General features: G+C 36.7%; 1 protein-coding gene across 1 annotated transcript in view; it reads left to right on the forward strand.

Moving 5' to 3' along the window:
- The window catches only part of ZNF608 (zinc finger protein 608), an 84,869-nt gene that overhangs the window by 23,033 nt on the left and 48,224 nt on the right, over positions 1-13,612 (forward strand). The gene's annotated exons all lie outside the window — the stretch shown is intronic.

Below are 13,612 nucleotides of genomic sequence, written 5' to 3' on the forward strand. Positions count from 1 at the left end.
ATGACCCACCCTTAAGGGGAAGGTGGGTCATCACATTCACGCATCGCTGCTGAATAAAGTTGGTTTTGATTGTAACTTTACAGATTAGCAGTTCCTTAGTTCCCAGATTGCTCTCCAAAGCACAGGGGTAGCCTAAAATGGCTGCAGATTATGATGTATGACTGCTCTTGTGAAGCTGCAGCTGTGAATCTCAAAGAGGATGTAACCATGCAGAATCGCTCTTTTAGATGGTCATTAGCGCTGCATAAGTACAAGCCTCTTTTTCAGACAGCATTTATTCTTCACGGTTCTTCTACTAGTATGTGATGGCAATGTCATTTGCCAAGCATTGAATAACAATGAATGTTTTATTGAAGTACAGTATTCTGAACCAGTGCTTTTTTAAAGCTGTTTAAGTGCTTAATTTTCGTTTGACTGCTCCTTTTCATGCAAATGTGAGTGTAGCAGAAAAATCCAATACATCCTTCTCTCTTGTGCTTGTGTGATGTATTGGACTAAGCTGAAGGCTTGTGTGAGGCAAAAGGAAACACAGCATAATTTATCAGTTATCCAGTGGCATCCTATCCTATTCCAGTTTTAGTTGTCTTTATTTTGTTTAGAACAAACACGTGCAAAGGACCAAGCCAAACAAAAAACATCCGAAAATTTTCTGTGTGATACTAAGGAAAAAAAGAAGTCAAGAAATAGACTCTTCCTTGCTCCTAAAATTGTCCTCAAACTGAGGGAAATTAGGCACGATATGCTTTTTTTTTTTTTTTTTTTTTTTTTTTTTTTTTTTTTTTTTTGAATGAAAAGTGGAATTTGGTCCAAATATTTCGATGCATGGTGATTTCACTCGTCTTCCAAGCACCAAATTGCATTTGGAAGCATTATGACTTCATTTATGAAGGGCAGGTTTTTAATGTGGTTAACACCTACAACTTTGGCAAGATTTTTTTTTAACAGGCTAGCACCTCCTTTTGTCATTATGAGGATCTGAGGGAAAGCTCATGTACCCAATGTGCTTTGTCCTTTCGAACATCTGGCGCCTTGTTTTGATTTGTGAGCTATCTTGAAAATCTGGCATCGGTTCTGGGGTTTAAGTTCTAATTAAATAAAGTACGCTGTCTGGCCATAAGCTTTGCAATACACTGAGGAAAGGAAGAAGGGGGGAAAAAGCTATCTTCATTTTATAGTCAGTGGAATTCAGATGGTGAGATCATAGAGTTATTGAAAATGGTCAACATATTTTGATACTGAATATTTCCTTCAAAAGTGGCTTTTAGTGCCTACATACAGACTAAACCAAATGTGTCCGTGATCTCAGAATTCCTAGGTTTTAAGACCACAAGGCAAGTTCTGACATTACGTCATGAAAATTAACTGTGCCATGCCATAGTGCAATACATGATTGTATCCATTCCTGTATTATCATCAGACTCTTTACAGTGATTTGGGAAGACAAATTAATTTTCAGTTGTTTGGGGGCAGAACAACAGATACTTTGTTTATTTGCTCTATGGAGCAGTAAACAAATATCAGAATTCAAATGATGTGACACTAATTTTAATAAAACGAATGATCATTCTCTTCTAATTATAAAATACTGAAAGCAAGTGGTCAGTCTTCAGGAAATACTCAAATTAATCCAGTCTAGGGTAGCTTAAATATGTATTTCTTTGATATGTAAGAGAGGAGTATTTTCTATATCAAGCCTATTGAAATCAGAGAATTTTTCAATTCTTTTTGCTATTTTTTCCTCTATAGAAAAGTTAGGTTGAAATATCATAACGTGTATGAAGTTCTTTGTTTGTACTCAAAGGTCCACTAAATCTACCTCTGTATCTTGGGTTTATGATTTTTCCAATGTCTGTATGTGTGTGCCTTCTTTCTCGCTCCTCAAACAAGCAATGTATCTTCAGGTATCTTTGATCTAGTCTTTTCTGGTTGGCCATTAGTCATATTGATCCTCCAGTGATAAAGGAAGCTTTGTTCTCAATGCTGGTTTTAACAGTTCAGCATCAAGGTCTGTCACAGAAACACTGTTGGCATCAAAGAATTCACAAAAACGTGTAATTTTGCAAAAATACAAACTCAGTTATAGGTTGCCTTTTGTATTTGAGATAGGGAAAGGAAAACTGAGCAGGTTGGATTTTATATCCAAGAGGAGGGAAATTCCAGAGGCAAATAGAAAACAAAGGAGCTCCCTCAAAACTGAAGAATAAACATGTCCTAAATTTCAGTATCTGAAAGTAGTATTTGAATTACTTTACTCACAGGTAGGATTTGAACTAAAATGCTGTTTACACACATACTGAGAAGTGTTGCCAACCTGCTCACTTTTTATATTCCTGCTTTAATCCATTCAATCCAACCAGGAGTCAGTCCAATGAGAAGGAAAGGAAAGGCAGCAGAGGTGTAATAAACACTGATTTAATTTTTACAGCACAGTACATTATAGAACTATAAAATTGTGTGATTAGCCAACTCATTAACACTATCTTAAAGTAAATAAATGTTTAGAGCTTGAAACAGTTAGTGCTGAATACCTTTCTAATAGTAAATTTGAAAAGTAACCAGTGTTGCTTGGAATAAAGATTGTGCTTCTGTGCATCATCAGGAGCTCTGTATTAGGGCTGTCATCCAATTATTCCATTCTAATGCATTCCCTGTTTTACAGCACTCCTGTCTATACTGTTTTGACACTTCCTTGAGAGTGGTGCTGTGTAGAACCTGCCGAGCACTTTGTACAGGACTGCCACAAAAATAACTTAATTGATTTAAGTACTGCCCTCCACTTTATAAAAGGGCTTCTTTTCACTTACTCTTTGTCCTGCATTTATTATTAGTGACTCAGGCAGCATAGTTTGAGCCAATATAAGAGTCATTGTGGTCACCTAAAGTCTGCTTTTCGGGTAGAATCCCGTTGATCCACATGCCATGTTAGTTGTTGATGGTCTTAACATTTTCAGTGAGGATTTAAGAGATCTAATCTGAAAATTCCCATGTTTTTATACAAAGACTGCTCATGAAGTTCTTTCTGAAAATGATGTATTTTAGCTGGAAATTTAGATAGTCTTGGCCCCTTTTGGAAGAGTCTAAAAATAGATAAACATTGCTATTTTAATTTGCTGGGTATGGGCAGGCCACTCCTGTGAAACTAAACTCATGTCACTTGGTGCATTAACTTCAACATTTGGTAGGGGTTTATATTAGTTCATCATTCAAATTTTAAGACAATGTTGAAAAATGCCTAGAAAACAAATTTCCTGTCTCAGCCAGCTTAACAAAAACATGACCTGAAAATAAATTTAACTTCTTTGAAGCAGGTTTTTTTTTTGTCATTAGCAGTCATGCAATGGTTAAAACACTTTCCTGTTTTAATGCTGTACTTACAAAGTTATTGCTTTGGAAGAGGTCTGCCTGATGAGTGTTTCCTCAGGTTAGATTTTAAGCAATGGAATTGCAAGATATCATCTTATAATGACAGAAAGAGGGAACACACTGAAATTAAAATCTTGGGAGGTTTTAGGGTGAAACTCATACTATGGTGTTCTTTTCTGGGCGTATTTCAGAGATAATTTTTTAAAACCAATCTACTCCAAAACCACATCTAGGACAAGATAAAATGTATTTCATATAGAAATACAGATTAAATTGTGTCAGCCATTAAGCTATAGGTGATCTATCAGGCCCTTAAAGGGCCTGCTGTGTTTGAGACATTGCTTTTGCTATGGGAAAATAAGTATAAACTGGAGTGAACAGGGGGACTCACAGAATGGATTAAGCTATGTGATTAAGCTCACTGATACTTAATCAAGTGAGTTTAGGATGTTATATTTCTCTGGCACAGTTGCCATCTGCATGTGCTCACAGAATGATTGTGGGAGAGTGTTCTGTGCCCTTTGGTGTAAGGCTCTCATGGGAGCTGTGGTTCCACCTCTGCAGAAACTGATTTCAGGCTGAGCTGTCACTGCCACGCTTTCTCATGGACCTTGTGCAATGAACTGACACTTCAAGATGAATACCACCAAAAGTATGAGATGAGTGGTAGGATTTAGGTCAGATTCTATAAGATGCAAGACTGTACCTTTAGTTAAAATTGTAGTTACAGATGCCTCTGGAGCAGTAAAACTGTGGAAGCCAGTATTGCCGTGGCTGCCTGAACAAACAGTCTGGGACTGATACCTCCTTAGTTCATCTGTTTACCAAAGGAGGAGTTCCACAATATCAATCTGTTGCTTGACATACTTGGTGCCTTTATGTTCTTCTTTGAGTAGTTAAGACCCTCTTAGCTGTGTCAATTTGACTAAGAGTAAGCCATCCTGAAGTAGGATATGAGATGTGGGCTTCTCCTTGTAAGAAACGTGAAGGGAATGATTGTCTGGAAGACCACAGCAAACTGGTAACTTTTAAAACTGGTTCATGTCAGAACAGAAAATATATTCTGGAGCTGTGCCTAAAGCTACTGGCTCTGGGACAGTGAAGAGCCTAAAAGGTTCCTGCTTCTTGCTCCCTCTTTGCTCAGAGGTTAATTACTGGCAGTAACTGAGATAGCTTTTATAAAGGTAGCTGTGGAAAATCCCCACAAATAAATTCTCTCTTCCCTTAAGTACACAGTATTGGCAGGATCAGATTCAGGTTGTTTGCAGCCATGCTGTGAAACCTTTCTATATTTAGACCCTTGAGTAGAGTCCAGAGAGGGAGGGCAGTGAAGGGACTAAACCATCCAGCTAAAACTGCTACATTTAAAATGTCAGCAGCAAGTTGTTTGAGGTCCATCTTTATAGGTAAGTTTACTTTTGTACAGAGGAATAACGGTTCCCTTTGGAGTAACATTCTTGGCTTGTTTCCATTCATTTATATGCAAGAAGAGTAAACCTCTAGTCAACCACACTCCATAGAAGTCAATAAGAAGGGCATAATTGTGGATTTTTTCCCCCACACACATTTGAAGGTGCATATAAACCTGAAAATGAGTTGGTAGTATTTTATTTCTACTTCAGTTTTTCAAAATCATTAGTAATACAGAATAATGCATGTCTTAAAGTCTGGAAAATATATATATATATAAAGGTAAATAGATCTGGTTTTGAGGATGAGAAAAATCATCAAACTCTTCTGTGTACGGATGTTAATTTCCGAATATCTGAATTCAATCCTGTTGCAGGATTGATACATTCAGGAAAGCAACACACAGAACTGGTCGCCTTTGTCCACCAAATAGAGTTTTTCCAGCCTTTCACAACTTCACATACGTTAATGAAAAACATTTTCTGAGAAATTGGCAGCTTCATGCTTTGTAGCTAATGCCAGCTTTTTTCATGGACCAGTTCAAGGCAGAGCAAGGGGAAAAATGCCTTGTTTTAGTACGTGAATTACTCTGACAAGCTTTCACATCGCCCCTCCTCTTATTAATATTCTTTTTGATGTGAGCTTGTAAAACAGCGGATTGGCTGTTAATCTCTGGGATCTCAAGGGCTTTTGGCAGTGGCCCATAATTGATATGTTCACATGGCTGTTGTCTGACTACTAATGATTAGACAGCAGTGTTATCTCCCAGCTAAATCAGTGTTGCTTATAAATCACACTTGATAAAGTGCAGCTTCATTTCTTCAAAGGGTCTGTACATGTCTATATAGTTTGATACAACTGCCAGAGCCATTTCATGATTTCATGACAGCTTAGATTAGGCTTATTTTTATGAGAAAGATATTTGAATTTCTACCAAGCATTCAAAAATGTTTCTTTCTGTTTGTCTTTGTTTTAAGCTTGTCATGCAGTGGGTAGAATAGAAAGGATATGCACAGTTAGGACACATCATCCTAGAAGGTGCAAATAACTGGAGAAAATAACACATGAAAAGCGGAATACTTGCACTGTCAATTCCTTTTGCTTTATTTGAACAGAAAGGGAGCTTTGTTTGTAGTATGTGTTGATCATGCTGGTACACTATACAAAGCGTCTATGAGAGTATAAGAAAAGACATAGGCGAACGCAAGGGATTTCAACAATGGCGTCTGGGATTTTCTGGATGAAATTGGGTCCTTTGCTTGCCTCTCTTCTTTTTCAGCAGGACAAGAATGAAAAATCCTTACTAAAAGTCTTAAAATACAAACTTCTGTCTGTTTTTGCCCTCCTAGAAAGCAAGCTAATGAGGATCTTGAGGTACTAAGGCAAAATCAACAGGTAAAAATGTTGTTGAGATAGAGACATGCAAACAGAGATCTCAAGATGACCTGAATTCTGAGCCACTGAGAGGACAAGATTTGTCTTTTAGGTAACCTCTAATCCGATAACTTGGGCGCTGATAGTGTAGATGCTCTCATGAAAATGAACTAAGAGAACACTAAATCTGTATTTCTCTTTGCCCAAACTGAATGGTCTCAGAGTTGAGGCAAGGAGGTAAGTAAATTTTGAAAGTAATAATATTGTCTTCTTCTTTAAATAAAATTAAGACACAATATCCTACACTTGTGTTTATAGCTCATACCATGAATATTTAAGGTCTAAGGAATACAGAAAAAACCCTTAATGATATGGCTCCTACACCATATCAAAAAGTATAAGAAGAAGACCTCTGAGGCAATAATAGAGGAATATATTTGTCAGAGACTCACATGCCTTGTCTAAAAAGCCTAAGGGCTTTTTAAATTAAAAATTTTAGGGTCTGTAGACACCAATAAATATGGGGCCATTAAGTCAAATGGTCAATTTTTGTAACATTCTATAAATGCCATTCCATAATAATGTTGGCAGGCCCATTAAAGCTTTTGGTAAACATAGGTCACCAAGGAACTTCAGTTATTTCATGGAGGATTACAGAAGGTCCTTCATAACCTTTTGGAAGAGAAATGATTTAGACAATTTTTCTTTAAAAAAATTATTGAATTCAGGAAGGAATTGCCTCATAATGTGTGCAACTTCACATTTGCAAAGTGAGTGGTCAGCAAATGAGTTAAGGGCAACGGTGGCTATTGACGTGAAGAAAGTCAAAAAAGTACAAATAAGCCATTTCTCTTCCAAAATGGCTTATTTGTACTTTGTTGCCACTTTATTATATATTGTACTGGATCCCTGGAAAAACTCATAATGTTTTCTTAAATGTCTTCTCTATTCTGTAATGGCTGCAATGGCAGCTCTTTCACCCAGACTCTGGTTACATCATTAGGTAACTGAAATCATCAGTGGAGAACTTCTGCTTTGGAATCATAGGTCATTATTTGTTTGGACATTAAGAATGAAAATTTGCAGTGGAGCAGTTAGATGATGATGCCATCAAGTTAAACATTATCTTCTTATATACAACTGAGAATGAGAAAATTTTCCTCGGGATCTTCTAGTCTTGATTTGCCATAAAGCAACCATGCTTCCTTTCTCAAATTGAAGTCTTTCATATATTAGAAATAAACATAGGAAAACTGAGGGTAATATTTATTTATAATGCTATATAGAGAGACCTATTAAGCAAATACCCTATCTATTTTCAGGCTCAGAGCCCTGAAAGATTGAGTAAGCAGAAACTTCAGACTAAAAATAAGTGATTGCTATTGTTAAAATGAAAAGCTTCTAAAAACTCGTATAACTTCATAAAGCAGTGTCTAACCTTCACCATCAAGTGGACATGCCTTGTTTTTTACCATATTCAGTTGTATGACACTGACAGATACTGGACATCATCACACAGTTTCTGTCTAGCCCCAGACAATACAGAGCAATTTCTTCCTTCACTATTCCAAATAATTCCTTTCTTGATTGCCGTATAGTGTACCTCTCTACACAGGACAGATATCTTGAGTGAATTTTAGTACTTGTTCTTTTTGTATTAAAGCTTAGTGTATGCAAAGCTTAGTGGCTGACTGAAAAGTTTGGAAGTACAGGCTGACCAGGAGAAATCAAGATTCAATGCTGTAAGGTGTTCTAGAGACAATTATCTCAGCAATGTGATTTACATAGGCTGAATGAGGAGAAATGTCTCTACAAGAAATTTGCAGGTGGTGATCTGGGCATCCTCCCAAAACTCTGCCAAGCATTAGAGTTGACATGCGATTTTTCACAGACTCAGCCTTGGCAAAAGGCTATCACTGGCAGCTGTCAAATGCTAATCTCTCTCATAGTAAAATGGGTGAATGGCTTGGGAAATCCCACTCATCTGAGCTAGAATAGGAGATCCAAGAGAGGACAAGGAAATTTCCCTGTGTGTTGCTCAGTGCTATTGTGCTGCATTAGACCAGACCCTGCTCAGAACTTTGACTTTTCATCATAGTCTTCATTAATACTATTCTAAAAATAAAATACTAGCACTATCATGTCTATGGAGGTCCTGCAAATCCATGTCACATAGTCACATAAAGTCTGAGGAGGTCTGGAGGTCACCATAAAAAGAACATGCAGCTGTCTAAAGATGAGTTTGCAGAGTTTGTGCTGGTTAATGCGGCTGATGCGAGTGATAGAGAAAATCTTTGGTACAAGGGGGACTTTTCTGCCTTGTTCCCCGTATTGAAAGCTTCATAAGAGAGTAAATTTTAAGTAGCTTTTTTGGTTTGGTTTTTTTTGTTTTGTTTGGTTTGGTTTTTTGGTTTTTTAAATTTTTTTAAAATTTTTGTTGTTGTTGTTGTTGTTGTTTGTTGTTTGCTTAATAGCAACTATTCAGAATATTGAAATTCCAGATGTGAGTAATTTGTGGCTTTACTAGGAAAAAGAGTGACAATTCTACTAATGTCTTTTTGCACTCTCCAACTACTCAGGTGATTGAAATGGAGAAGTTAATTTTAAGAGTGGGAAATACTTGGAAACTGCAAGTAGATGCTACTTGTGTTACTCAGTTCACAATTTTGCATCAGGTTTCTTGCTTGCACTGCAATATTTGTAAAGCACAAATGTTTTTAAAGAAAAAATATTACTCTCAAACAAAGGTTTCAAACTGTGATATTTGGATGAAATTTAGGCAGTTTGAATCACCTTTGTCATTCTTTTATATTTAAGCTCTTGTGATTCTCAACTAAGTTCACCAAAACAAGTAATTTTCTTAGTACCCTCTGAACTTCCTGAGCTTTTAATGTAAGGTTTGTAGTAGATATGTCTTTCCTATGTCAGAAATTTCTTTCTACATCCATGTCTTACAGTATTTCTTTTTTTTCTGTGCTGTACTTTATGGCACTGACCTTTTTTTCCCCCCAAACAATTTGATGCAGAAAATTTGAAGAAAATAAAATATCAGTTGTGTTAAGCATGATGTCACAATGCTTCTGAGTTGGCCTCTGATATGATTTACAGGCAAGAAATACTGAACTGAGATGTAAATGAGATCTTTCAGACAAAATGGAGATTCTTCACAGTGGTAATTCCTTTTACATGGTAGAATATGAAGGAATAGCTTTCGGTTTTGAACATGTAAATTCTCTGGGGCAAGGTCTATAGCATGAGGAGAGTTATCTGGAAGTGCAGACATACTTTTGAGCACACAGACATTTTTCTCATGTCACATTCTCCCATATTTGTTCTCTTCCAAAGCAGTTAGGTTAATTTCATTAAAATTTCCTCCAATTCGTGATGCTGTGCATGAGGTTACAATGAGGTTTTCTGGAATAACTGTTGCCTTAGAAAATTAAGAAAGAGGTAAGTATACCTTATGTATAAACAAGCTTGTCTCTTTTTCACCTTAAAATCTAAAGAAATTTGTAGGATTCAAAACTTCCAGATAAGGTTGAATTCCTTTATTTCCTGTTTTCCTTTCCAGACATAGTGATTCTGTGATGTATTAATTCATAACTCTAAAGAAATTGGTGGTGTAATTTTCAAGGCTGGAAGTTTCTTAGTCTTATCTGTCTTTATGTTGCTTTCTTCTAGAAGGAGGATTTAGGTTTGCAAAGGGCCAAGCTTGGTTTTTTAGTTAGATCCTATAATAGGATTCAGATCTTCCTTTCATATTCTTTCTATTAGGGCAAACATTCCCACTGGGAATACTTTGAATAGATTTTTCTTTTTTTCACCATTTAAGAAGTGGTGTTTTCTGGGAAGAGCTTGTACTTAGCCTGAAACCTGCTCCTCTGCTTTTCTCCTGCCTGTGTTGGTGGATGGATTAAATGGCTTTTTTGGCATGTACATGTCAAAATCAGCTGGTGGATGATACTGAGTATTGTATAACCCACTTTAGTCTTAGATGGGTGGACTATGTTATCGTTGAGATATATCTTCAAAGACACATCTTCATTAAATCAAGAAGGTGAGTTTTGATACACAGAACTTGATTCCAGGATGTAAAGTGCCTGAATAACTGAATGGCAACCTTGCTTTTTAGAAAGTCTTGCCTATTTCTTGTCAATACAATATTTCCTTTGTCTTCCATGTGTGCTTCCTCCTAGTGATGTATGTTATGCGGCCACCAAAACCAAAACAGAAAACAGACTTTTCTTTCTTTTCTTTTCCTTTTCTTCTTCTTTTTTCTTTTTTTTTTTGTAAATGTTCGGATAAAGGATTGCTCCAAGGAGCAGTGACTACGTTGCTTGGCCAGCAGTCTTCATTTTCTGTGAATTTTCTGCTACTAAGCATCATAGCTCCCTGATACGATCAAATACTTGGCAGTGGAAAGCTGCCATGAATAACACTGCAGCTTTGTAGCCTTTGTCACCAATCAGCTCTCAAAAGCTCTTGGAATTAGGTGAAGAAAATATTGCTTGAATATTTCTGTCTTTTTGTACTCCTTAGATTGTGTGTCTAAAGAGAGCATCTATGTAAATAGCCTTCTTCAGATTCAGATTTTCAATCTCATATTGGAATCTCTTGTGTGATAATCAGCAAGGCTACTGCTCAGTATGCGCCAACACCTGGGAATAATAACGAAAAAATAACAGTGAGAAACTGCAGAGCATCTGTTCTTGACATTAACTTTCCTCAGTTTGACAGACTGCCACCACCAGATGTTAGTCTTATGTGCCTTTTTTTCCACTGGAGATGGCGGCCTTCCTGCCTCTCTTTGCCTCTAATAGCTTACATCAGTGCCCTTTGGAGAATTCATGAAAACAATTGTGTCACCACAATGATCTCTAAGAACCACCACTTTGCAATGCTGTTATGATTATCAAACAAGATGGGATAATTTTAAAACATGGAAATCTGGAGCAATGTTTAAGCTTATTGGTTTTTTTGTTGTGGCTAAGGTCATACTTGTGCAATGAACATGTATCTCAGAGACAGTAAGTGTCCACTTATTTCTCAGCCAGAGGCGTTTAGTGTTTTAATTCACAGAGAAACAGTCTCATTTAAGGCATTCACTCCTATTTGGTCTTGTCTTGAGTGAATGTTTCTAGTGGAAAACATGAACATTTATTAGCAGGTCTAAATAAACCAGAACTAAGCACAAATATTTGTAACAAAGAACTTAATAGGATACACTGTCAGATCCATGCTTTCGTTAGCTCCCCCTCACTGTTTATAATAGTCCAAAACAGAAAACACATCTGTCGATTTAGCCCACATTCATTGAAAACATTGGCTAGTTTAGTATGACCGCAGAAAACACTTAGGAATTTTCTTCCTCTGGTTTTGTGATAACTCTATTTTATGGAAGAATGATGTTGCGTGTGTGGTAGGAGGTTTTGCACAGCTTTACAGAACACCATGTAAATTATCAAACAGGCTATTCATCAGCATTTTCTGGGTTTATAATGGGATGCGGTTTAGCTTTTCCTAAATGCTAGGCTCCATGTACCTGCCAGTTACTGAGCCCAGTTCTCTTCTGGTTTGAAGTAAGCTATGTTAAGAGCTCCTAAATGATGCGGGGGTACACACTGACCCGGATTCACTGACAGAGCACCATTACTCAGCCAGTGCCAGAGAGCAGGGCTCCATGCCATCCAAACATGTGCCTCCACTTGGCATCAGGCAGCAGGAGCTGCAGAATGAAGGATCAGTGTCTCCCCACACACAGCATCCACAGTTCTGGTTTTCTGTGATGTGTGCTATTAGGTACTGCAAGTAACAGCTGCTGCTGGAGTCAGTTGATATTTGACTTTCCTCTGTGCATTCAAGTCTGCTCTGCAAAGCTTTCTGCCTGTGCTTTAACTTTGCTACTCTCTTGGTATAATGAGAAGAATAAAGACATCATTGTTGAGTGTATTGTTCTATGCTGCAGGAACTCTGCTTTAAGTAGAATTTTGATGGCATTAGTAGGTTTTTACTCCTTAGGGATGCTTTCAGTATTTACATTTTGCTTTGTTTCTGGTGTTGTGGGTTTTTGTGGTTGTTTGTTTAGCTCTTTAAAGTTTGTTTGTTTTGTTGTTTTGTTTGTTTGTTCTGTTTTTTGTTTGGTTTATTGGCTTTATTTGTTTGAATTTTTACTTACCTCTAACCTGAAGATTTCATTCTCAATAAAAAGAATCCCCTCTAAATGAGGAATACTTTGGAGAAAACTGTGGTTATAGGTCCTTCCCCTCTCCCGCTTAATTCTAATGTGATTGAGATCAGAATCTAGCTGGTCATACAAAGATCATGCAAAACATTTGTACAAAGTTATTGAGAATTATTTAGCATGCATAAGGCTTTCACACATGATTAAAAGCCTTGGCGCTTAGTTTGTGTCTTTGAATAATGGTAAAAAACCCAGAATTGTTACAAAGGCCAATGGTAACAATTGTTACAATTTTTAAAAGTTCTTCCTAATTTGTCATTTTATGTTCTCACCACGAAAAGCATCCATCTGATGAGGTGGGCTGATCTATGATACATGTGTCATACCTTTTCATCTGTCCTTTTCTTTGTATACCCTTTTAGCTTTACAAGCGGTAAAATTAACTTTGATCTGTGTTAATATACATTTGATCAAAACCTAGATGATGTACAGTGAGTCATTACGTCTTTTCTGTGAGTCTTCCTATGAGATCTAAAATTAAAACCAACATAGTCATGAAGACATTTGGTCCTCTATTTCAATGCAGATAAAAAACAGCTATTTTAAAATATCATTAGGTTGAAGACTGATTTCTTTGCATGGTGTCTGTGATCCAATGGGCTAAATGAAAAGGAGTTCCAGGTGGTTTAGCTAGTTGACTGGGCATGCTCATATCTTTGTTTAGCTGTCTTTTATGGAACAAGGGACCTTAAAGACAGAGTGAAATATTGAAAACCCTCAGCCAAACCTTCATACAGAGAATCTGCTCCTCTCATATGGGAGAGATAACTTCTTCAGTTCATTTGTTAATATTGTCTCTGTGAATTGTGTTGTGTTCAGAATGATTGTCTGGCAAGATCCATTCTTCTAAATATGCATTTTGGAAACCCTGAGATATTAGGTGGTTTGGCTTGATTCTTTAAAAAGTCCTCTCTGTTATTCCAAGTAGAAAGATCTAAATGTTATCTGTAAGGTATTAGGTGGGTCATCCTAATTTATTTTAAGTTTATTATTTTATTTGCTGCCATATGGATAGTAGAACTGTTCCAACTACTAATTTCTCTATGTTACACATGAAAGAATAGCATTTGTGTCTTTGTACCTGTCTTCATAATTTTTTTTCTGTAAATAGAAATGAAGTTCCCAGTTCACAAAATCAATTTCTATCCACAAATCAGTCTCTGTCAGTGCCAAGAAAAAAGTAAACTGTTTAAAAATTCATTATTATTTCATACTAAGAGTCTA

Source organism: Serinus canaria, chromosome Z (genome assembly GCF_022539315.1).
Source record: "Serinus canaria isolate serCan28SL12 chromosome Z, serCan2020, whole genome shotgun sequence".
In the NCBI taxonomy this organism is placed as follows: domain Eukaryota; kingdom Metazoa; phylum Chordata; class Aves; order Passeriformes; family Fringillidae; genus Serinus; species Serinus canaria.